This window comes from Notamacropus eugenii, chromosome 3 (genome assembly GCF_028372415.1).
Source record: "Notamacropus eugenii isolate mMacEug1 chromosome 3, mMacEug1.pri_v2, whole genome shotgun sequence".
NCBI classification, from domain to species: domain Eukaryota; kingdom Metazoa; phylum Chordata; class Mammalia; order Diprotodontia; family Macropodidae; genus Notamacropus; species Notamacropus eugenii.
Window position 1 is genome coordinate 458,499,993 of NC_092874.1, and position 25,813 is coordinate 458,525,805.

Below are 25,813 nucleotides of genomic sequence, written 5' to 3' on the forward strand. Positions count from 1 at the left end.
TCATTAGCTTTGTGGTCTTGGGCAAGTCATTTTACCTCTGTGTTTTGATCTGTAAAATAAGAGGATTGGATTAAGTTCCCTCCAAGATCCCTTTCTTCTCTCTCTCTGTCATGCTATGATACATCTCATTGAGTCGTGTTCATTCATAATTTATGAAGTACCTACCATAGACTAGATACTAGGCTTAGCTCTGGGGAGACAAATATGAAATAAAACAGTGCCTGTCCCCAAGAAGCTGACATTCTTGGAAATATGCTTAATATGATTGTACATGCACAGTCTATATCTGATGCTATCTTGGGGAAGGTAGATAAAAAATTTAGTTCTTGAAATCCAATAAAAATGGATATTGAAAACTAAAAATAAATATTGAGAAAAGAAACTAACATTTTATTGGGGAAAATGACAGCTATATAGATAGGCAAATATAAAGTATAGAAGAGTAAATTTTGTTTTTTAGAGTTACTTTTTCCCTAATTATTCTCGTTATTAATGCTTGACCCAGTCTCTTGTGGAGGAGACAAATAAAAACCTGCATTTACTTTGTAAATGTAAGTCACCTTGCCCAAAAAGGCCCCAGTGCCCAAACTCAAACCTCTCTGCAAACCAAAAAGAAGAAAGAAAAGAGGTAGATTTATATTTTTCCAGGAAAGGAAACCCATGCCAGGCAAAATAAGTGCCTTAACACTCTACGTTTCCGACGACACAAGCCCCAAGAGATTGCTTCTGACAGTCAGGCGTGTGAGCTGTTGGTATAGACTCAAGGATCAACTTTTCACTGGATCTCTCTTCATGCTTTCCCTGGAGTGAGAAAATCACAGCCTTCAAAGCACAGCTTAAAAATATGTTGTAATGCCTATGAATTTTTTCAGTCCATACGAAAGGTGTTTCTTTCTTTCTGTGGAAGCCTGGAAAGCTAACTCTATGCTTGAGTACCCCAAACAAAATTCCCTCCTTTCTTTTACAAAGAAAGAGGTTTTTGTATTTTTTCCCTTTGGTACTGTCTCCACGTAACCTCCTCTGGAAAGAGCAATTGAATTTGCCCCCTACAATTGCTTTCTCATGGAAAAACTAATAAAATACAAATTCTATTTGTCAGTATTAGGTTAAGGCTAAAGATTTCTGAAGGTCCTGGTCCATATGATATGTTTCTCTTTGCTCTACAGTTTCCTGATGCAACTGTAGGATGGGGGAACAATGTCAATACTCAGATATATTATGTCCATTCCCCTTCCCCAACCTAAAACCCAGGCTCACATTGACATTCAACTCTGATGACCTTTTCACCTTCAAAGTAGACGTAAAGCCAGAATGGCTAGAAGGTCAACTTTGAAACAGTGGACCCATCTCAAAAGGCTAGTGTATGTTGTCTTATTCATCCACAGGATCATACTATTGCTTTATACAAGTGTTCAAGTACAGTTCAGGGTCAGGGTAGGTGTTTTTCTCATCTCAGCTGCATTTAAACTTGGTCCTCTATATTTCAGGTGGTGGACCTCATGGTCTTTCCCTTTCCCTTTGTAGGGATTGTTGGAGAGAGATCGATTAATTCTAATTATTTGCCATTTTTTTTTTGTAAATATAAACATTCCAGCTAGCTGCTTCCCTATAGTGGATATAAAGCACTGGATTTAAAGAGTCTGCATGTATATACATAGAATATATAAACAGCATGTCCCAGAAGTCGTAGTATAGTTTTTAGCGATGAGACTTTTGGGACATTCTGTGTGTGTGCATGCGTGCATGTGTGTGTGTGCATGTCTGCACATGCCTGTATGTGTATGCAAGCACACATGTGAGCTCACTTGTTAAAGAGATATGCGATGAGACATTTGAAATTTGCAGAATTCTTTATACATTATCTCATTTGGTCTTTACAACACTATGAAGAGGGGGCCGTTATTATCCCCATTTTACAGATGAGGAAATGAGCCGAGAGCATTTTAAGTTGACTTGTCCTGGGTCACACAATCCATACATGGGATTCATTTTGGTGTCTGAATGGTCACGTTATCCATAATGACCCCCTAACTCCTTGCCACCTTTTTCCACCCTCTCCCATCTTCGAGAATTGCTTTTGAACTGCCCTTTTTCATTATTTTGTTCCATGTAGCTGTTCCCCTCTCCACTTAGCATGTGTTATTTTCTCCACCCTCTCCAGCAACTGCCAAATCTTTCAAATTGCTTATGGTTTTCTCTCTTTTCTCTGGCTTTTTGCTAGCTCCTAGTAGGCAGCATCGGCTTTTCCCTGCTCTGACTTTTGCCATCTAAATCTTTTTTTTTTTTTTTTGTCTTGGGATGGACAAGACAGAGCCTCAGAGTTGGGGGGGGGGGGGGGCGGTGCTTCAGAAGTTCACCAAGCCAAACCAGAATCCCTTTTACACCATGCCTGGCAAGCTATCAGCCAGCCTTTCCTTGAAGACCATTCTTTAATGAAGGGGAGCCCAATGACCACCCAAGCCCTCCCTCTTTGGAATATAGATGTAAACAGAATCACTAGCCAACTCCCTTACACCCTCTTTGAAGAGCCATTGGGAATGTTGTACTCAAAGAGCAGCAGTTCATAAATGTAACTCAAAATCATCTAAAAAACTCGATCTTCTAAAGCCTGGAGGTGCTTTCTCCCCTCCCCCTAAACTGAAAAGTCCCCTACAATTTATTTCAACAAGAAATGCAGGGAGATAGCATTGTAAAGTGAAAATGTCAGTGATGGCTGAGAGGTTCTTTAAAGAGCATCCTTAGCCGTCTTTGGAGTGAGACAGACTGACAGACGGACAGACCAGAGGGATGAAGGAGAGAGAGAGAGAGAGAGACAGAGAGAGAGAGAGAGAGAGAGAGAGAGAGAGAGAGAGAGAGAGACAGAGACAGAGACAGAGACAGAGAGACAGAGAGAGAGACAGAGAGACAGAGAGACAGAGAGAGACAGAGAGAGAAGAAAGAACATTGCTCTCTCTTCTGTGGTAGGCGATTTTTTGCTCCTGGATTCTCTAAATCCATACTCCTTCACTCTTCTTTTTTTTAAAAAAAAAAATTTTTAAATGGTTCTAATTTTTATCTTTGAAATTTACTCCCGCTTTGAGGACAAGGTAGCAGAAGTAAGTTGATTTAGGGGGACTTGAAACCCTTGGACACCTGCTACCCAAAGGAAAACTATGTCCAGCCTCTCGTGTCCTGCCATGCCTATTAGGAACCGGAGGGCTGCATTTTCTACCGAGAGAGGGTTGTTTCTTTCTCCTTTTTCCCCTCCTCCCAGCGCTTTGCAAATAGGGCAGTACCATTTTTCTGCCCTTCCTGGGCGATAGCCTCGCCATCTGAGCCCGAGTGTGATAACGAAATTAAACCTAGGGGGGAAAAGTCAGAGCCTCGCTAGCTCCGATTCCTCCCTCCCCAGGTGACTTTTAATCCCCCTGGCCTACATAGGCAGCAGCCTCTAGGAAGAGAGGGGCTGTGATGTAATGCCTTTTTTTTTCACACTCCCAGCTTAAATACAGATGGAAATTGTTGTCATGTGTTAGAAATGTCGCCAGTAATATAAAAGGCGCAGGCTTCTGCATTTCCCCGCTTGTGCTGTCAGCTGCTACCGCCAGCTTCGCTCGCAAACCCCCTTTTTGCTTCTGTCATGTGGCCGAAACCCCTGATGTCAGGCAGCCCCGTCCTCCCCCCCCACCTACTTTAGGCGCCCTGCGTTTGTGGCCCCCCGTCTGCTGCAGTGTCCGGGAGCCTTCCAGCCCACGACTGGAAGGCGAGAGCTCACAAAGGAAGGATTCAGCCCGGTTTGGGGGTCTGCAATTTCCAAGATCTCAGGTAAGTGAGAGCTACTGCATGGCCCCCCAGCCCCGCTCCATTCTCCTCCGACAGGCGCGAGCCTGGGCAATGGAGATCGGAGTGGCCAGTCCGAGGGGCTCGGCCGCCGTGCCCAGCCTGGCACTGACCGGCCGGCGTGCCTGGCGGCTGCTGCCCAGGAGGTCGGGAGGTGGTGCGTGTGCTGTGTGTGCCTGCCAGTGTGTGCACGCGCGGGTATGGGAGTGTGCGTACATGCCCAGGGAGGGAGGCAAGGCTCCGGCGAGGGCAGATGGCTAGTGCCGCCGGCCTTTCCGGGAGGCCCGCGGGCGCGCACTGAAAGGCAGGGTCAGCGGCCAGACTGGGCTGGGAGCGGGAGCAGATGCCCGCCCTGTAACAATGGGGCTTGGGGAAGAAATTGGGGAGGAAGCGTGGCCCGCGCTTTGTATCCCCTCTGCCTCCTCCTTCCTCCCTCCTCTTCCTCCTCCTCCTTTCCCCCTCCCCCTCCTCTTTCCAACCTCCTCCTTCCTCCTGCCCCTTTCCTTCCTCCTCCCTCCTCCTCCTCTCCTTTCCCCCTTCCTCCTCCCTCCTCCTCCTCCTCTTCCTCCTCCGCATTGCAGGTTGGAATTGGGCAGCAGCTACATTTTAATGAAGTACATTCCAAAGTGTGGTCGTCAGCTTGGGCTTGGGTGGGGGGTGAGTGGTTGGAAAGGGGGTCATGTCTGAAAGGGGCGGGGGGGGGGGTAATCCAGAGGGGCTGCAGGCTGCCCGGGGTGGTGCTGAAGGGGCTGGAGAAATGAGCTCCCGATAGCTCCTAGAGGAGGAGGGAGAGGAGAATGCCCTCTTAGTGTTCAGGGCAAAAAAGAAAAAAACAATCGCCGTGCATATTAATGGCCTACAGCAGGTGTTTGTCCATGTATGTCCTCACATTGTTCCGCCTTGAGCTGGGGAAGGAAGGCAGGGAGAGAGAAGAGCAGCTCTGTCTTCATTCACTACTGCTGGCTGCTAGATCTGGATGCCTTTGCACTTAGGAAAGCTTCTCCTGCTCCCTGGGAAAGGAGAGAGGAAAAACTCAAGTTCTAATTACCATTTGTAGCCTGAATGTAAATGCTGAGGCTGTGAAGTTTGTTCTCAGCCACACACCGTCTCTCTTATCTAGGTAAGAGGTATAGGGGTAGGTACATGTGTGTGCATATGTATGTATGGATGGGGGGTGGGGAGGAGACAGACACACGAGTTTGCTGTGTTGCTTGTAGGCTGAACGTCTATTTTGAATGCCTGACTGTTAGTGAATGGGCAAAGGCAGGAGACTTGCAACGTTACTTAAAGGGGCAGTGGGACTGATGAGCCCTACCTCCTCTGCCTCAAGTGTCATAAGTCAGACTGACCCAGGAATGGAGAGAACAGTTACATTTGTTTAGAATGCACTTCTCTTACACAGAAAAGAGAGAGGTAACACTTTCAGTGGCAAACTACACATCTGGCCTTAAGAAAACTGAATTATTGGGGGTTAGTGAACTTTATTCATCTAACTTAAATTTACCAGTCCTCTTAGCTAAAGGTCCCCCAGTCTCAAGATTTTGTTTTATCAATGGAGGATTATTTCCTATAGGTAATATGCCCTAACTGTATTTCTTTCGTGTGTATTTTTTCATCTTCTGAAACAAGTGGCTGGCTATTTGTGTTACAAAACCAACCCCAAATGGTAAGGCTTTGGAGTGATGGTAGTCTGATGGGGGCTTTTTTTGGTTAGTGCATAGATACACAGTGTTTTATGCCCTTACTTTCCATTTCACACATCCCTGTCTGTGGAGAAAGATAGATGTTTATGTTTCAATGAGAGAGAGATTCTTTGGTTATGAGCTTTCTTAAATCTGGCTGTTTAGCTGGGGGGAGGGGATGCTTATTGTGGTTACTTTGATACTTAATATCATTGAATGATTGCTGCCTGGAGATTGTTTGCATGGTTAGACTTAAACTGGAACCAGCCAACAGGTCTAGAATCAACTTCTTTACAATAAATTTCAGTATCTCCGATGCTCGGTAGATTCACAATCATCACCAAACTATTCTTTTTTTCTTCACCAAGCAAACAGCTGTAGTTTTTTTCTGTTTCTCATAGGCTTCCTCTCTATCCTTTCTTCTATAGAAAATGGGGAAATGAGTTGATGACAAGAACATAGGAGAGTCTTGCTTGAGATCCAGTGTGAAAGCCCCCGTTTTTGAACTTTGAGGCTATAGTCAGTAGATGCAGTTTTCATTTGTTCAGTAAATGCTTGAACGTGGTCTACCCAGTTAGCCATTTGGCTCTATTAATTTCAGCTCTTGATTATTTTGTGGCCGAGACTCTGCTTGTGAGTTGAACTAGTCTGATTAAATGGGGGTTTGAGAGGGGGACACTTTTATTCCTCAGTATGTTGAACCTGCTTCTCAAATCTGGCTAGGATGCCTCTTAAATTAAAGGAATACCTGCTGATTGTAACTGAGGCAGATGGTGTGGCGGGTCTCCTTTTTGCCAAGGATATTATTGTGCCCTCTAGGAAGACTGACAGCCTCAAAGCCTCTGGATGGACCCTGAAGAATAGGATTTTCAGTGGGTTCCTTTGGCAGACACACCCCCAACCCCTGGACCCAAGCCCATCTACCTATTGAACATTGCCTGTCCAGCAGCTATCAGATAATAGGTTTTACTTCCGCAACCCATCTAAACTTCATTCACAAAAAGCACCCGTTGGCATAACGCTTGGTAAGCAAAATCCGCCCTGTGAAATATCCATTTGTTCCCAGTATCCTCAGACCTCCTTTAGAGCATTCTATTACATTCAGCTGCTTAGCTGCTTACAGATGTCAGGCTCTAACGTTATTGTGCATGTGAATTGAAAACAAGGATATTCATTTTTTGCTATGCTTAGGGCAAGCATACGCAAATGGTGGTCATAGCTAAAACTTTTAACTTGAAGAGTAGATTCTTTTGGATCAGAGGTTTTTAAGGACTAAAGAATTCCATAGGTACAGTCTCTTACCTTCACTTTGAGCATGTGTAGGTGGGATCGTGTAATCAACATGCCCGCTAAGGGAATCAATACAGAAATTAGCTGAAATGGTGTTAATGAAAAATAATATTTTCAGTCCTCTCTTGCCTTACGTCTTATGCTCTTTTATTTTATGCAGATAAAAAACAACCACCATGAGATATGAATCCGTGGATTTAGGGATGTTTTATTTTGTTTGTGGGTAGGGATGCAAGTGCCCATAGCCCAGGGTTGGGTTTCCTTTTCAAAACACAGAAATAACTGTAGAAAGAATGGATGAATTCAAGCCACCCTCCCCTCCAAAAAAACCCAACAACAACAAAAAACCTTCCTCTTATGTTTTTCATGGTCCCAACAAGTTGGTAATAGTTATTGCCCCAGCATGATGAACATGCTTACAAAACACATGTTGATAATCAGACCACAAATATTGAAATGTATGTACCTCCTAATCCCACTGACACTCTATGGAAGTTGCAAAACTTTTCTAGCATTTTACAAAAGACCCTTGATGAAAAGGCAACAAGGTGATCCATGAATTCAGCAGCTCTGCAGATTAAATGAAAATAGGGCAACTTTATTCTCTCTGTCTCTCCCTCTCCCTCCATCTTTTTCTATTTCTTCCTCCATCTTTCCCTTTCCTCTTTTTCTTCTGGTCGCGGAAGACACATGGTTCATGATGAAGTTCAACTCCATATAGTATTTACAATATACCTGGGACAGCACCCTTACCGTCATTTGCTAGTCTATGGTTGATTTCTTATTGACAACTCCTTGATCCTTGTCCATCATCATATCTTGATGATTCATTTTGGACCCCAGCACCCAGGGAATGATGCCAAGGCAGTGCGTTTATCTGAGTACAGCCACATGCCATTCTCATCAGTAAACATATTCAAAATATGATTCCATATTTAGAAAAAGTGACACTCAATCCCTTACTGTCTTCTCTTGAGGAGAGTCCAGCATGCAGCTGATGCCTGAGTCAGAGTGGTAATCCTCAGGTCTGGTCTTCCAAGCTGAGCTGTTGTTGTTCTTATATGTACATAAGTATGGCTTTCTCTTTTTTTTCTTCCATTTGATCTCAAAGTTGCATTGCGCCAGCTTCTCAGTTTCAAATAGGTAGCAGGAGGACAAAAATTTAGACTCCCTGCCTCCTCAGTTTTGTTTTGTTTAAGAAAAATTTCTTGAGAGGCTGTATGCAGGACATAACGTTAGAAGGACCTAATGCTTGAATCCTAATGGTTTATCTGTGGGCAGGCCATTTCATGTGTCTGGGTCTCACTGTTCCCCTCTGTAAAGTAAGACGGTTGGACTTGGTGATCATTGAGGACTTTCTCAGTTCTGTGTTAGTGATCTGTGATCAAAGATATTGGACTTAAAAAACAAAACATCATTCATTTTAAACAGTTGTCTAGTATCTGGAAAAGAGGTTAAAGAGATGAACTTGAAACCAAAATGTTCTGGATTCAGGTTCCACTTTTGACACTTACTGGCTAGATGACTAGACATCCCCTGTCCTCTGCCGCAGAGCTGGTTATTAAACATTCACTGTCTCCCTCTGCCTTGTAGGCTCAAGCTGGATGCTTCTTCCTGTGGGTGGAGCCTTTTCTCTATAGTCACTGTTGGTTCTCCCCCTCCTTAAATTATCTTGTATTGACTTATCTGTTTACATGTTGCTTTCCCCAAAGGAGTATATTATCTCCTGGAAAACAGTAATTGTTTTGAATTTTTGTCTTTCTCTTTCTAGTACCAGCTCACAGTATCTTTCATATAGTTGAGGCTCAATAAACAGTTTGTGAATTGAATTGTTACACATTTGTAAATTGTTTTTTTTTTTTTTTCAGTTTAGCTTTTGAAGAAAGTTCTGGGCATAAGGTTGAAACTATTGGTTTATAAAATCTCTGGATCCTCATCTCTAGATTTTATCTGTTGATGTTTTCTAAATCAGTTATTATTTATTAAGCATCTACTACATGCCAGTCACTGTTCAGGGGATATGAATACAACCAGTGAATCGACTGCTGCTTGCAATGAGCTTATGTTCTAATGGGGGGGAGGGAAGCATGTACATATAAAATTGTATGCTGCAAAAATGTAAATATATTTAGCTAATAAATATAGATACACACACATTAGTTAAATGTCAGGTAATTTGGAAAGGAGGGCACTAAAAGTTGGGAGGAAAGGCCTCAGGTAGAAGATAGTGCCTGAGCGGCATCTCAGACTGAAAAGGACTCTGGGAGGTGGAAGGATAAAGGACAGGCACTCCAGGCATGGAGGACAGCCAGTACAAAGACATAGAGGTGAGAGATTGAGTGTCATGAGTGGGGAAGAGAGAGAAGGCCAGTTTGTCTGGATGACAGAATACAGTAGGGAGAATGATGTTGGATGAGACTGGAAAGGCAGAAGACTAAAAACTGAACAAGGGAGTTTTATGTTGTTGTGGAGGCCATAGCAAGCATGGGAGTTGACTGGGTGGGGGAGTCATGCTTAAAATTTGCTTTGGCAGCAGGGGTCGCCTGGACTGGAGTGGGGAGAAACTTGGAGCAAGAAGGTTAATCAGAAGGCTGTTGCAATAATGTGGGTGAGAGATGATGAAGGTCTGAGCTAAGGTGCTCACCCTGTGAGTGGAGATATATATCACAGATGTTATAAAGGCAGAAACAGCAAGATTTAGCAATTGATTGGATGTGTGTGATTAGGGAAAATGACCAGTCCAGCAATAATACTGGGATTATATCAGTGAGACACTGGAAAGGTGTCTTTGATGGAAATAGGAAAGTTTGGAAGAGGAGAAGACTTAGGAGAAAGAAAGATGAGGTCAAGTTTAGACATGTTGAGTTTAAGATGACTGGAATGTATAGTTTTCTATGTGCTAACAGGCATTTGGTGTGATACAAGACTGAAGGTCCGGGGAGAAGCTGAGGCTGGATAAAGAGATCTGGGGATCATCTGTTTGGCGATGCCAGTTAGACCCTTGGGGGGGTTATGAGATTATCAAGAGAAAGTATGGAGGGAAGAAGAGTTAGAAGGCTGAGGCTAGAACCTTGGACAGTAATTGAGGAACATGATACGGATGATGAGCCAGCAAAGGCGTTGTCAGACAGGTAGGCAGCAAACCAGCAAAGAGTGAGTGTTACAAAATCCCAGAAAAAAGCCAGTATCTAGGACAGAAGGGTGGTCAGTAGTATCAAATGAAGCAGATGGATTGAGAAGAATCAGGACTGGGAAAAGACCCATCAGATTTGGTGGAGTCTAGACCAACTCAGAGATGAACTAGAATCCCTCAATTATACAAGGGCCCAATAGTCATCAGCTTCTGATTGAGGACCCCCAGGGAGGGGGAAACTTCTACCCCCTCAAGCAGCTGATGTCACTTTTGAATAGCTCTAATTATGAGGGCAATTTTCATACACTTCAGGTGGAGGTTTTTGTTTTTGTAACTTCTGTACCTTGTTCCTGGGACTAAGTAGGGCAGTCTCTGTCACAGATTGTCCCCATTAGATACACTAAACAAGCTCTCGGGTACTCTCTAAGCCTTTTCTTTTCTGAGCTAAATATCCCCTGTTCCCTAATCCAGTCTTTATAGCTTGAATCTCCCCTTTGTAATTATCTTCCTATGGACCTTCTCTAGCTTAATGTCCCTTCTAAAATGGAGGCCCTTGCTTGCCCTTCTTTACTCCTTCCATCAAAATTTTATGGAAATAGCATTCCACATTAATGGATGGAGAAGGGAACAGGTATTTGGTTCCGAATATTTATAGTATGCTTAGTTCCTTAACCAACGATATAACTAGGACAGGCAGCCAGTGGTCAGGGATTGAACTGTGACAAAGTGTAGTCCAAGCAAGCTGGCATTACGAGTAGACAGTCATGTTTAGGGTATGATGCTGACATTCCCAGGAAAGTTTGACCACTACTTTCAAATCATGCCAATTCGCCTCCTTCTATCATTCCTACCTCCTTCCCATAAAACCTTGAACTCTGCCCTTGCATCCACCATGGGCTCTAATAGGTGAGCTTTTATCTTTTCTCGTGAAGGTCTGGAACCAGGCCTTTCTGAAACTGCTCCAGGTCTTGAATCCTCCCCCATGCCCTTTTCCAGGGGCTGTTGTCTTTCTCCCATTAGAATATGATTTTTGCGGGGGAAGGAGGACATTTTACTTACTTGGATATGTATCCCCCGTGCTTGAAACAGTACTTTGGACATAGCAAGAACTTAATAATTGTTTTTTTTCCACTTATCTAGCATCCACCCCACCTCCCTTTGCTCATCTCCTTATCTCTAGCATTCAACAGTCAAAGTGACTAAAGCTCTATATCTAGAGTGGCATTCTTTTGGCTTTTATGTGACCCATTCCTGGTACCACCTTCTACAATGGGGGTAATTCTGGGAAGTTTAACACTTGTCATAACTAATTAAAACAATATTGTGAATTAGTTTTTCAAATGGTTAGCACAGTCTGGCCCTAGACTCCTTTTGCAGTCTTATTTCACGACAATTCCAGCCACGTTGGTCGACTAGGTATTCCCAAGCTTGGCACCACATTTCCTACGTAGGCCATCCCCCATGTCTGGAAGGTACTCCATCTCTTAGAAATATTACTTTCTTTCAGGGTTTCATCTTTGTTGTCATCACCTCAATGAAACCTTCTTTCTTCATCCCCATTGTACCTTCACTCTCATTGCAAATTACCTTATATTTGCTTATCTATAGATGTTTCATTGGTATATTATATTCCCCATTAGAATCTTAACTCTTTGGGGGTAAAGACCATTTCTGTGTTGCCTTGGCGTCTATCCCAAGTGTCCAGTAGTATACAAATAGGGATTACTTCATCTGAATTGATGAATGGGTCACTATAGAGGTCAGACATCTCTGAAGTTCGTGCTAGAAGGAACCTCCAAAATCATTTGGTTTATTCCTCTCATTAGATGGAGGAAAGCCCAGAGAGTATCATCGATCATCATTTAGTTCAAGTTAGAAAGGATTATACAGTTCTTTTGATTTTGCAGATGGGAAAATTGAGGCTCAGTTTCAGCCCCTAAAGGTAAAAGATCACATGGATACTAAGTGGAAAAGCTGGGGGGGTCAAACTCAGTTTCTCTGTCTTGTTACAATACTTAGAGCTTCCCACTGCCCTGCTGGACAGGTAGATGGTGTAATACAAGGAGGGATGGGTGATTTAATACAAATAGCTCCACTTTCACAGGTATACAACCTGTGCTTTTCGTGTATTTGTGAGAGTTCTTTGGTGCTGCTGCCCTGCTAACCTCTGTCATACTAGAAAAAAATTACTTTTTTTTTTTGAGATAAGATATGGCCTCCTCTCCTGCCTTTCTAGGGTTTCCATAGAAACTGCTTCTAGAAACTCTTCCTCCCTTCTTAGAAGTCATGGGAATTTGCCCAGCATGCGGTTGGGGGCCAGAGTACCCCAAATCACTACTTTCCTCAGGAGAGGGGAATGACTCAAGCAGGATGTGTCAGAGAGGCATCTCGTAGATGAGCCTGAGGATATGGTCTTCCTCCTTCATGAATTCCCCTGATGGTTGCCAGACTGGGGCATATGAGCCAACCACTTCTTTAGGGATAGAGAAATATAACCAAAAGAAATGCAACCGTGAGGCCCACCTGCTTGGGATCTAAGCCAAGCTAGAATGAGTGCCTAGGACCTGGGCTCAAATCATGGCTTTGGGGGAGTCTTTTAACACTCCCAGGCCTCAGTTTCCCCATCTGCAAAATGTAGGGTTTAGACTAAATGTCTTCTGAGGTCTCTTCTAACTACTGATCTGTGATCCTCTGATTTTTTTCACACTCAGCTGCAGGGAGCTTGTCTGCTCTCGATTTTTTGTGGGTGTTGTCCTACCCCAAGGGGGCCAAAGAAGAAAGGCAGTGCAAATAAGGCAGGCCAAATGGGTTACATACAGGCTTAATGAGCTTCTAAACCTCTTTGAGAGATCATGCTATATATTCACCAATGTTCAGGCAGCTAATTAAACGACTAATGGGTGGAACAGTTAAGTAATATTTTTTTATAAGTGCACCTTTTTAAGCTGCAGAAATCTTTAATTATATCCTCCGAAAGCAAAGTTTGTTCCTGTATTCTGAAAACTTTTAATAGCAAGTGTTGAATCAAGTAGCTGGCATGACCAGAGCAGCACAGAGGGATTGAGTTCAGACTTCTGTGATATAATGCAGAGTTGAATCCAATCTGTCCTCCCCACGTAGCTGCCAAAGTGAAATTCCTCACGTATGGCTCTGTCCATACCACTGAGCTATTCAAGGAAAGTCAGTGTCTTTCTTGCTTCGAGGAAAAAATGCAAACTTTGACCTTAGAAACTTCACAGTATGGGTCTGCCCTATCTTTCCAGTCATAGATAGATAGATAGATAGATAGATAGATAGATAGATAGATAGATAGATAGATAGATAGATAGACAGACAGACAGACAGACAGACAAATAGATGGACGGTTGAATGCAGAGACAGATAGACAAATAGATAGATGAATACAAAGACAGATAGATAGATATATGGATAGATGGATGAAGAAAAGATAAAGACATAGATATATAGAAAAATAGACCAAGACAGATGAATACAAAAATGGATAGCTAGAGGGACAGACAGAAGATAGATAGATGAATAGATGGATGGAAAGAAAGATTAAAAAGATGGACAGACCAACAGACAGATGAATATAGAAACAGATAGATAGATAGATAGATAGATAGATAGATAGATAGATAGATAGATAGATGATTGATAGATAGATGGATAGATGGAATTAGATAGATGATAGGTAGATACACAGATAAATGATAGAGATGATAGACAAATGGAGATGATGGAATGATATGATATAGATAGATATGATCATCTAGATGTATGATTGATGGACATGATAGATGGATAAAGATTATAGATATGTAGGTAGAGACTATAGATTAATAAAGAGGTAAATCAGATAGATAGACAGGTAGGTAGGCAGACAGATATAAGGCATTAAACTAAACTTTAGGGTTACAAATGGGATCACAAAAGATAATCCCTGCCCTCAAGGAGCTTCCATTCTATGGGGGGATGGCAACACATAAAGGGGCAGTGGAAAAGGGGATGAGAGAAGGTTTCTCCAGGGTGGCAGTGGCCCACTTCAGGAGGAGGAATCAGTAAGAGAATGTAATTATGAATGAGATGAACCACAGCTGAAGTGTTTCTCAAAATGGCGGTCCTGTGGAGGAAGCCACCAAACAGGAGAAAAGGGCTTCAGGGTAGAGGATTCTCTGCGTTGGCAAATGTGACAGTCGAGGAGAAATTTATTTCCCATTACTCTCCCACAGACGCTCTGTTGTTCTGTGTAAACTTCATTCTGCTCCCCACTCATGCCTCTGCACAGGCTCTACTCTGGTCCTCCTATTGCCTTTTGGGGTCTCTAGGCCTCTTCAAGACCCAGCTCAGCACCAAATTCTGAATCTCTCAGCTTTGAATTCTTCTCCCACTGAGTTACCATTAATTTTTAAAATGTCTTTTCTTTATTCTATGTTTAATCTCCCCAGTCTCTTAATTAAAAAAAAAATAAAATGAAGATGCCAGTTTCCCAAAAGCAGTGACTGTTTTTATAGATGTAGAATTTGGCTGGAGCTCAGAAGTCATCAAGTCCAATCTTTTTGTTTTACAAAGGAGAAAAATGAGGAACAAAGAGATCTAGTGACTTCCCACAGTTCCCATAGACAGAGAGAGCAAAGGTAGGCCAGGTCCTGACTCCCAGGTTACTAAACTGCCCTGCCAAGAGATTTGGAAAGCTTCAAAGTGTCCTGAGAAAATGACTTCCTTTTGTCTCTCCTTCCTCACTTCTCGGCACAGCTTTTCCAATGGTTTGCGCATAGTAGGTGTTCAGTAAAGTACCTGCTGAATTGAAACATTGCCTTTGAAATTTCTAAATTCTTCACCATCTTCCCCATTCCCTGAATTTGATTATCTCAGAGACTCATAGAATTTTGGCACTGAAAAAGCTGACTTCATCCTGCCCCTTCCTTCCTTCATTTTAGAGATAGGGAAATTCCAGAGGGAGAGGAGTTGAGTTCACATTCTCCCTCTAGAAAAGTCAAAACTTTCCAATATATCACAATAGAGTGCTGGATTCATCTTTCAGAAAGCTTATTTTTAAAATTTCTTTCTGATACTAGTCATGTGACCATACATGAGTGAGTCACTTTGCGTTCAGAGCCTCAATTTTCTTGCCTCTAAAATGAGGATAACTGATATCTACTTCAAAAGGTAACAATCATATAATATATGGCGAGAGCTTTGTAAGCTTTAAATCACTGTATTACTAACAGTGACATTTTATATTATGCTTTGTCAGCGTGACCTGAAACTTAAATTCTACATCATTTCATTTGCATATTTTTTAGTTTGCACGTTATTTGTGACATTATTGTATAAGCTGATGTATATATGCATATTAGTTAATCGGTGAAATAGGGACTCTTGTTTAACCTCATTTTACAGATGAGAAAATTGAGACTAAGAGATATTCAGTGACTCATCCAAGGACAAGTGTCTGACGCAGGATTTGAACTCTGGTCTTCTGGACTCCAAATCAGTACTTTATCCCCTAAGGCACCTGTCTGTTGGTGAACTATTATTATTATCTCTTCAGTTGAACAAATTAAAATTTTAATTCATTTAAGTAGAAAAGCTATTAATTCATCGTTTATGTCTTCTTCTAGGATGTCAATTTATTTTGACGTATAGAATAATAATTAACATTTCCGTAGCACTTTAAGGTTTACATACCTAATCTCATCTGTAACATTCCCTAAGAGCTTCTAGCCTTCTGACCTCGATTTTACATTGAAGCAATGAAAGATCAGAGGGAGCAAGTGACTTCCAAGCCACCCAGAAATACCAAAGGCCCCTGGATCTGAACTCAGCTGTTTCTTGACTCCCAGTTCAGCCCTCATGCTGCTGTCCCATGGTGCCCCTCTACTATGAGCTGTTTTGATTCCTTAGTTCCAACACCAAGTTGCCAGGCTTTCTTTCCCTTCCCTAGTGTACCTCTAAAGGCTGAGTAGGATCAAGTCTAGATGTGAAAGGTTCACTCTGCCTTGCCCCGCCCCATGCAACTTATCAGGATTGCTTTTCTCAAAACCTGCCCCAGAAAATAAGAGAATATAATGTCTCTAGCAGTTCCCACTTTGGGAGGGATAGTTATAGGTACTGAAAGCATCAGTTTTCATTTCATGCCCTGAATTGTCTGTCATAGAGGTTTTTAGTAGATGAGCCAAGATTCTGGGGTTTCCTTTGCTTTGTTTCCCTTGGGTCCCAAGCTTCTCCGCCCCCACCTCCAAGCTGGTCAAAGGTAATTCTCCAAACATCCCGCCAAGGCACTCTGTTCCACTGCTGGCTAGAGATCATGGCATCTCTTCCAGATTGTCTGAATACCTAATTCAAACACTGTCCCCTACATGTGACCTTTCTTAGCCATCTCTTCTCCTTCCAACCCCCCCCCCCCCAGGTATTAATGTCTTTTCTCAAAATTGCCTTTTATTTTATCATATGTAAGTGTGTGTACATGTATACATACATGTGTGTAAAACCATATGTCTAGATATATATGTGTATATGTGTATGTGTATGCATAAAATTGGAGGCAACATAGAACTCCAGCTAGAAAGCTGGCCTTAGAGTGAGGACGCCCTAGCTTTAAATCCTGTCTCTGTCCAAACTAAGTCTGTGGTCTAAAGTAAATCACTTAACCTCTCAGTCCCCCAGGAAACTCTTCAAGAGCGAGTTACAAATCTACACTGGAAAAAGTTTTCTCACTGGAAATTCCATATGTCAGTGATGTCATACAAATGCACATACTTTTCTATAATAATCAGCCAATTTGTTAAACACCTACTGTGTGTCAGGGTGGACGGTCTGCAGGTGGGTTGTACAGTGATTAGAGCACTGGGCTTAGAGTCAGCAAGTCATCTTCCTGGGTTCAAATGTGACCTCAGATACTTACTGTGTGACCCTGCGCAAGTCGCTTAAGCCCTTTTGCCTTAGTTTCCTTATCTGTAAAATGAACTAGAGAAGGAGATGGCAAACTACTCCAGTATCTTTGCCAAGAAAACCCCCAGTGGGGTGACCAAGAGTCAGACATGACTGAACAAGCGCATGTGTGCAGTGCTGTGCTAACTTCTAGGGATACAGAAAGATGCATCAGATGGTCCCTGTCCTCCAGAAGCTTACAGGCTAAAGGGGAAGACAACATGCCCATCTATACAAACAAGGTGCATACGAGATAATTAGAAAATAATTATGACTGAAGGCACTGGAATTAAGTGGAGGTTGGGAAATCGTAGAATATAGGTCCCTTAAGGTCAAGAACTGATTGTTCCATTTTTAATTCTGTACCCTCAGTGCTGGCATGCACTAGGTGTTTCATAAATGTTTCTTTGATTCTGCTCCGTTTTTCTCTGCCATGTCTTGTGATGCAAAATAAGGGGCACTTTCTCAGGGCACCATTGATCCCAGAGCAGTGGTATAAGGAAAAGAGAGTTGCCTCTTCCATCTCTGTGCATGAAGAACTGGATGGGATTGGAGAGACCACGTAGTCCGACCTCCTTATTTTACAGATGATGAAACTGACATCCCCAGAATTTCAAGGACTTGCCCCAGAACATCCCCGTGGTCGGAGGTCAGTCATCAAGAGCTTAGGTAGTGTGGACTGTCTCTGGATCCCTGCTAATTGCTAAGGAAACAAAGAAAGATAAAAGACAACTTGCCCTCAGTGAGCTTCTAAAGAGGGAGAAAACATGAATAATTCAATATATACAGAGGAACAACTGAAGGGACTGGGAGAATCCATCTAAAGAAGGTATCAGGCCTTGAAGGAAGCTAGAGATTGTATGAATCAGAGGTGATGAGGGAAGACATTAGAAATGTTCTAGCCTATGAGCATCAGAAGCAAGGTCTGAGCACAGATTCCCTGACTGCAGAGTCAGGTCCTTTCTCCTATACCACGCCACCTTAATTATGCAATCCAGTCATTCATTGTGGTATAGGGAAAAGAAGTCTTTGAATACCCTCTCTGCCACTTGCTAGCTCTGTAACTCTGTAACTCTCCAGGCCTCAGTCTCCTTATCTGTCAAATAAAGTAGGTAGACTAGATGACCTGTAAGATCCCTTTCCTTCTTTAAATCTATGATTCTATGAGCCAGGGTCTCAATACTAAGGGTAATGGTGCCATCACTTGACCCAGCAGGAACTCAAGGGAAAAATAGCTTGGACCAGTTGCCCCATTATTCTTTCCAAGGTTTCCTTGTTAATGGGAAACCAGCAAGCCTTTTTGAAAATTACAGTGCTGTGGCTATTTTATCTCTGTAAAAACACACATTATTTCCAGCAGACTTTTTTTTTTTTGCAACTTATTGTAGGTTGGAGAGAAGCAATCTCTGCTATCTGAGAAGAATCCTTGCCCCTCCTTGTCTTCTCTACTTCCCAGCATGTAGACTGAAGGTGTGACAGCTAACAGCTCTTCCTGCCAAATGATAGAAACATGTGGAAGAATTGCCCGTGTGTTCCCTCTTGCCAGTTCAAAAATATATACAAAAACTTCCTTGGGGGTTTTATTATTTTTTTTTAAATACCACCTTCCCACCAGAAAAAAAAATATATGTATATATATGTACGTATGTATATTGTCTCCAACAATTCAGCTTTGACCATATCTAAGTTGAATGTTTAATATGAATGATGGTCAGAGCAGCTAATCATTAGCAAAGGGTGGCATTCATTTGGTACATCCCCAAAACAGTGCCTTTATCCTTAGTCCAGACTTGGGGCAGAAGGAACAGGAGAACCAGAATCTCAGGGTGGGAAGGGATCTCAGGACACCTAGTCCCATCCTTCTGTGCTCCAGATCCAATGAGTGGCATCCAGCTTTGGTTCCTTGACCTCCAGTGAAGGGAAACCCCTCAGCCCATTTCCTTTTGGGATAACTTTCACTAGCAAGCATTTCCTTACTTATAATTGTTTTTTTGCAACTTTTATCAGTTACTCTAAGTTTCCTACAGATTCTGCAAATGTGGAATTTCTTCTTTGCACAAGGCATTGTGGTGAACAGGAAAGAACAAAATGAATAACAGCCCCTGCTTTCCAGGAATTTTCATTTTATTGGGCCCATATACACGGAAATGAAAATAGAAAGTTAGACAAAGTAATTTCCGTATGGAGAGAGCATTCACTACTCATTGGTACAATCTCGATTCCAACCGAGAATCTTTTTAGGAGGCAGCCTAATGTGAGTACTGGATTTGAAATTAGGAAGACTGGAAATCCGAACCCACTTTGGACATTTGGAGTAGTTCTGGGCAAATCACTTAACCTCTGAGCCTCTCCTTCTGTAAAATGAAGGAAGCAGTTGGGCTCGGTGGCTTCATGCTCCTTGTCGCTTTAAATCAATGAGGCTAAGTCCTTGAAGACAGCAGTTATGACTCTCTGCATCTTCTCTCCTCCTGTGACATCATTTGGAAACTCCCCATTCTGGGGGCCCTCCTTGGAACCCTCTTCAGTTGATCAGTGTCCTTTCTAAACACAGTACTCTCTAGGGGTGCTGAGACCAGGGCAGTGGGCAGTGGAATTGTCAAGAGCTGCTCTATCCTGACAGTATATTTCTGTTATTAACAACCTCTCTTAGCTCCCTTATCCCTCTGTGTATTCCTCTTAATTCTCCTAGACACCTGAAACCTCTAGATCTTTTTTTTTTCTTCCAGATGAATGCTATTTAGTCACACCAATAAACAAGGAATAAAGTTGGTACCTGGTACTGTTATTCATCTGGATGTATACTAAGGGAGACTGATTAAAAAAATCATATGGCTACCGAAGACTAACCCAGGTTCTGTCTTTTTTCAAAGGCCAAAGTTTCTTATTACAACATGTTGTCCGAACATATATATTTTTTATTTGACTGACTTGGATTAGCATTGACCTCAACGGGAAGCTCTGTATTTATCTAATGTCTTTGCTTAGTTATACCTTAATTAAATGTTCTGTTTCTTTCTCTCCCTGTCATGTCATGATGTAATTTTGGTCCATGTGCTTGGATCTTATTTCCAGGGAAGCCTCAGGGGAGTACCAAATAGGACTGGACACTCTTTCATTAGCCTTCCTGTTTTCCTATTCCCTTCCTACTGGCTCAAGGATGATGTCTTTGGATTAGCTTATGGCTTCTTTTCCAGATAAGAGTGGTACCTATTGGTAATTGCAGAAGCTGATCAATTACATCCCAGCTCACTGCCAAACATAACCAATCAGTGGCTGGCACTGGGGTAGCTGCCAGCTATTTATTGGCAATGTCTAGGCAAGTGGGTGTGTTAGAGATGTGTCTTCCTTCACTCCCAGGAAGCCCAGCCAGCTGACACAGAGTCCAGGATCCTACCGCATGACCCCATTTTTAAGTAATCATTGAGTGAAGCAGACACTCACCAACTGTACCATTACCCTCGTGACCTGCTGTTCCTGCTGTGACTGAGTCAGCTTTTACGGCAGGATTATTTCCTTGCAAAATCACAGTCCCACCTTTTATAGCCTAATCTAAAGTATAGAACTCAATATACACTTGGAGGAAAACACCCTTTTATGAAAGTGAACTTTTTGGGTGCCAAGTATATCGCAGTTCTACGATAGGGGTAAAATGGGAGAGAGATACTGTGGAAGGTGTTAATTATTTTATATTCAATCAGGCCACAAACTTCATACTCTTCTTATGGTAGAAAAAAAATCTCTGAGTTGAATTGCTTCCCCCCCCTTATTTTTTAATAAAGTGATGGTCTGTCTCACCTTCCAAAGAATAGTACAAGTAATCATCCTACCTTCATAGAGAAAAATGATAGGGCTTTTCTTGTTAAAATTTTTCACAAGCAAGTTTACGTGATGATTTACCTCCTAATCCTATTATCTCCCTGATTTATTGTCATTAAAGGGGATGAGAGAAGAAGGGGGAGAATAGAAAGAGACATACACAAAATACTGAGTCCACTTAAGGTTCCAACCCTGAGAGAACCTTCATCTCAAAGCTCAGTCAGCAAACTCCTCCCAGCCTCCTTCTGGATGCTTCCATTAGCATACAGCAATTAACCCACAAAGTTTCTCATGTAATTAGGGCAAAAGATTTCTTTGATTTCTTCTTTCTTCCATCTCATTTCCTATTGCCATATTTTGATGTTAAGGGGAAAAGAAAAGGACAATGCACTCTACTGAGATTTACACTGTCTTAAGGGGACAGCGAGGGAATTTACAGAGACCAGAGAGAAAGGAATGTTTAGAAATAGGAATCCTACCAGGAACGGACTCCTTCACGGAACGAGAGAAAATCTGACATTTCATATGTTATGTTCTGAGCAGATCCAGAGCATTGGTTCATCATTTCTAAGTAAATCTTCCATGCTGAAAAGGGGTTGTGGAAGTCAATGGAGTTTTCAATGTACTTCTCAGAATCTTCATAAACTGAGGTTTTAAAAAATGATCATTTTATGTACAAATTGGCTAGTGATGATAGATCTTTAAAGTGATGGATTCCCTCCCCAACCCATAGACTTTTGAGGGATGATCTCAATCCTCCTTTGACTAACACAATTCAGTTTGGTTCAAATCAATAAATTCTAATCCCTCCCTAAAAATGGTGGGAGATGGTGTTTTTAGCTAAGATAGTCCTGGCTCTCATGAAGCTTATTATCCAGTAGGAGATATCACACATGGTTTTTCTTTTCTTTTACAAATCAAACCTATTATTTCATTGGTGTAAGGAATTGGGGTTGGGGCGGGGATCCCTCATCTAATGTACCCTTATAGTCCTAAAGAGTTTCCTGGGGTCACTGAGACCTGAAGGGACTTACCTAGAATGCCAGTATTTGACAGAGTATATTATGTGCTTGAAGCAAGGTTCAGATTTAAAAAACAAAAAACAAACAAAAAACCATGATAGATGTATAAGTGTTATGGGAAGTATTAGCCCAAGAAGGAAATCATTAGTGAGGGTGAGCATTATGAGAAGATTTTGTGGAGGAGGTAACATTTGACCTGTGATTTTAAAAGATGAATAGGTTTTCAGTTTTTAGAGATAGGGAGGATTTTCCAGGCAGAGAGACTAGCAAGTAATCCAGTGAGACTGTAGCATAAATATATGTATGGGAGAGGAAAGTGAGATAACTATGGAAATATAGGGTGGGACCAGATTGTGGAGGGCCTCACATGTGAATGTAAATCTAGAGTATGAACTTTATTTGGCCTTCCATAGGATGGATGCCTTTGAGATATTTTGATAAGAGTAGTGACTTCACTAGACTTGTGCATGTATTGTTTCTGAGTCGTTTTTTCAGTCATTTCTGACTCTTAGTGATTCCATTTGGGGTTTTCTTGATTTGCCATTTCATTCAGCAGCTTATTTTACAATGAGGAAACTGAAGCAAATAGGGTTAAGTGACTTGCCCAGGGTCACACAGCTAGTAAGTATCTTTAAATCTGGCAGTTGTGTGAAGTTTGGTTTGGAAAGAGAAAGAAATGATGGTGAAAACAGGAGGGTATTATAATTGTCCAGCTAGGTGGAAAAGAGGGCTCTCCTAGGGTGACAGAGTGCAGATAGAAAGGAAGGGACAGATGAATAAATGAAGAAACATTTATTAAGCACTTACCATGTGCCAAGCACTATGCTAAGTACTGGGGGGTGCAAATACAAAGGGAAGACAGCACCTTTCCTCATGGTTATAATGGGGAGAGAAAGCACCTGTACAAGTGTCCTAAGAAATATCATGAAGGCAGAATCCATAGAGCAAGACCTAGTAATGAATTAGATTAGGGAAGTGAGAGAGAATAAAAGATCCAAGATAATCTCAAAGTTTTCCAGGAATACCACCAAGCAAAGGAGGAGAGTCAGGGATGGAGCCATTGATGCAATAGACTAGTCAGAAGAAAAAGCAAGTTGTGAAGGCAAGGTGGAGGAGAAGCTCAGCCTGGTTTTAGCCATGTGGAACTTAAGGTGTTTGAAAAGAAATGCAAGTGGACAGCTGTCTTGTCAAAGCACTGCCAAATTGTTCTACCCTCCATCTTTGTGACTTCTTGGTCCCATAACCACCTTCCCTGACCCCTACTCCTTAGTTTATTATTTACCTAGTTAAGATACAATCTCCTGGAGGTCAGAGGCTGTCTTGTTTTTGTATTTATATCCTCCATTAGTATGATGTTTGGCACATAGTAAATGCATAATGACTGTCATTCATTCATTATAGGCATGCGGGATACAGATTTATAGCTCAGGAGTGGTCAGAATGGGCCATCTACTTTAGAAAATTATCTCCATGCAAGTAAGGATTGAAAAGAGAGTAAACAAAATTGTTGAGTTTATAGTGATAGCATCTAGGTTGAAGAGAGGAAGGCTGAAGAAACAACTTTGGGGTGCCACTCAAGTTAAGGGGTTGATTAGGATGAGAAAGAAGGAATAGTAAGAAAGATACATGGAGGAGGGGAGACTGAGGAGAAGGTGATCTCCCTGGAGCCACAGAAGAAGAGGGTGTCCAGCAAGAGGGATGGTCACCAGGGTCAAACATGGCTGAAAGGACAAGGATAGCTTGACACAATGCCAGGCTTTAGTTATCCCAGGACTGGGGGAGTATATAAATGTTAGCTCTCATCTTTCCAATGAACAGAGTTCCTTACTGGAAAATGTGACATTTTTTGTCTGCACCCATATTTTATTAATGAACTGTTAGTATGCCTTCTTGAAGTAGCCAGACTATCATATAATAAATGAATTTTCTTCCCTTGTACCAAGCCATACTATTTTGCATATCATAAATCTTGAAGAAGAACATTAGTGAGCTTGCAATATAACTGAGGCACAAAGAATATGGGTAAAATGCTCCATTTATCAAAGGCATTGGAGCTTTGGGGGATTAGGCACTGTATCAGAGGAAATCCACTCTTCTTGAGAGAAAACCAGGGTCATTGATGAGTACACTTCACACAGGAGAAAAAGACATAGGGCTTATTGCTAGATACGTAGTGGAGGATTTTCTCACCTATTGAATTTGTGTGGCTATTCAGAGCATTCAGTATAAAGTTTTAAATATGTAAGTAAAGCAATCAGGTCAGAATTTGAAAGATAATTCCATCATTTTCTCCCAAGGTTACTAGTTTTCCGTTAGAATCTTAACTCTTAGTTTGCTTGGAAGGGCAAATTCGGAATGGGTGAGTGTTAGTGGAAGGCTGCTGTTTGATGGGACCTCTCTCATCATCATACTAGTATTGGCTCCATGGTTAAATGCTGCTTATATACTTAATAAGATTTCCTCTTTTTGAGATAAGACTAAGAAGATTGAGGAGGTGACTATGCACATCAAAGCAAGTACCATTGATTTTCAAAGTGGTCAACAAGTTGACCATTAAGTTGGTAGTGGAAATGCAGGTATTGGGTCTTGGGTACCATAGTTCCAGAAGTCCTCTGTCTTACTCAAATACAAGACTGTAGTTTTAACTTGTAGGATTTGTGCTTATAATAAGGGTCTAATAACTCTTAATTTAAATTGTGTTGAACAGGTTGTGCATGTAGGAGAGGCACATTGAGAGTCATTTTTTTGTCTTTGTATCTCCAGGGACTAGTGTAGTGTTAGGAAAATAGTAGGCGTATAATGTTCACTGACTGATTACATGCTGAATACTCCTATGGAAGGTTAGCTCCTTGAGACAAACTACAGGATAAGGCATTCAGCCGACTAAGTAAATGTGGGAGGTGAGGAAGGAGAGTCAAAGATGACCCTGAGCTTATCTATCAAACTCCGGATGAAGTTGCTGCCATTTTGTTTGTATTCTTGTATCTCCGTTGGCTAACATGATAATAGACATTGATTAAAATTTGCTGAGATAAGTTGAATTAAACATAGATAATGCCTTGTTGTCCCACATTGAAGAAAAATATAAACTGTCGCAAAGTTTTGTTGGCATCAGAAAACCATTGCCTTGAGAAATGAATTCATAGATTAACGAAAAATGACTAGAGGCTGCATTAAAGGGAATTTCCTAAGCTAGTTGAATTTGAAGGAATGCTTTAGGTCAGGGGTGGAGAATTTGTGGCCGTGAGGCCACATGTGGTCCTCTAGGTCCTCACGTGTGGCCTTTTGACTGAATCCAAACTTCACACAACAAATCCCTTTAATAAAAGGATTTGTTCTTTAAAACTTAGACTGTCAAAATATTGCACACAAGAACCTGGAAGGCCACGTGTGACTTCAAAATCACAGGTCCCTCCCCACCTTAGGGAATCAAGATACCTTTGACTTCATGAATTGAATCTTTGGGAAGCAGTGAGGCAAAGGAATGAAGACTACGCTAGAAGGGTCTGGGGGCGTTTTTCTGACTAAATCTATTTGAATTGTTCTCCCAGTGTGAATGAAGCCTTTACTACTCTAGGTGCTATATGTGGGACCTGGGCTCTGAAAAGATCTGAGGGACAGTGTGGTAGAGAGGAACCAGGAGGACTTGATTTAAGGCTTGTCTGTGCTCAAAGCCTTGGGACCTTGGGGAAAATCACTTTAGGTCTCTAAGCTTGTTTTCCTCATATATAAAATGGAGGCCTGAAATGCAAGTTTGTTGTGTAAAATGCTTTGTATACTTTAAAAGGCTGTAGAATTCTCTTCCCTGAAATGAAGTTCAGATCGGTCCTGGGATGGGTTGCTAACTTGCTTTTCTTATCTGATGTTTAATGTTCAGAAAACCTTTCTGCACAAACCACATAAATGGATGATTTTTTTTTTTTTTTTTTTGGTAATTGAGTAAGAGTTTTGGGTTGTAAAGTTTTAGTCTCAATGACAATTTAAGTTGTAGACAGAATGAGAGGGCTGGTTTGTGCACAATTCTGTTTCCACATGGGTTTGATTTCTCCTTCTGGACCATTTTATTCTGAAAACTTTTCATTCCATGTGTTTTAAAGATTTTGAGAATCCAATATGGT

The 25,813-nt window shown here is 41.8% G+C and overlaps 1 protein-coding gene across 23 annotated transcripts in view; it reads left to right on the forward strand.

Moving 5' to 3' along the window:
- The window catches only part of MAGI1 (membrane associated guanylate kinase, WW and PDZ domain containing 1), a 703,366-nt gene that overhangs the window by 430,355 nt on the left and 247,198 nt on the right, over positions 1 to 25,813 (forward strand). The window contains exon 1 of one of the 23 annotated variants that reach the window (XM_072598755.1): positions 3,665 to 3,804. The exons of the other annotated variants lie outside the window; for them this stretch is intronic. The gene's annotated coding sequence lies outside the window, so the exon portion shown is untranslated. Of the gene's footprint in view, positions 1 to 3,664; positions 3,805 to 25,813 lie in introns of those variants that run through there. 23 annotated transcript variants of the gene reach the window in all.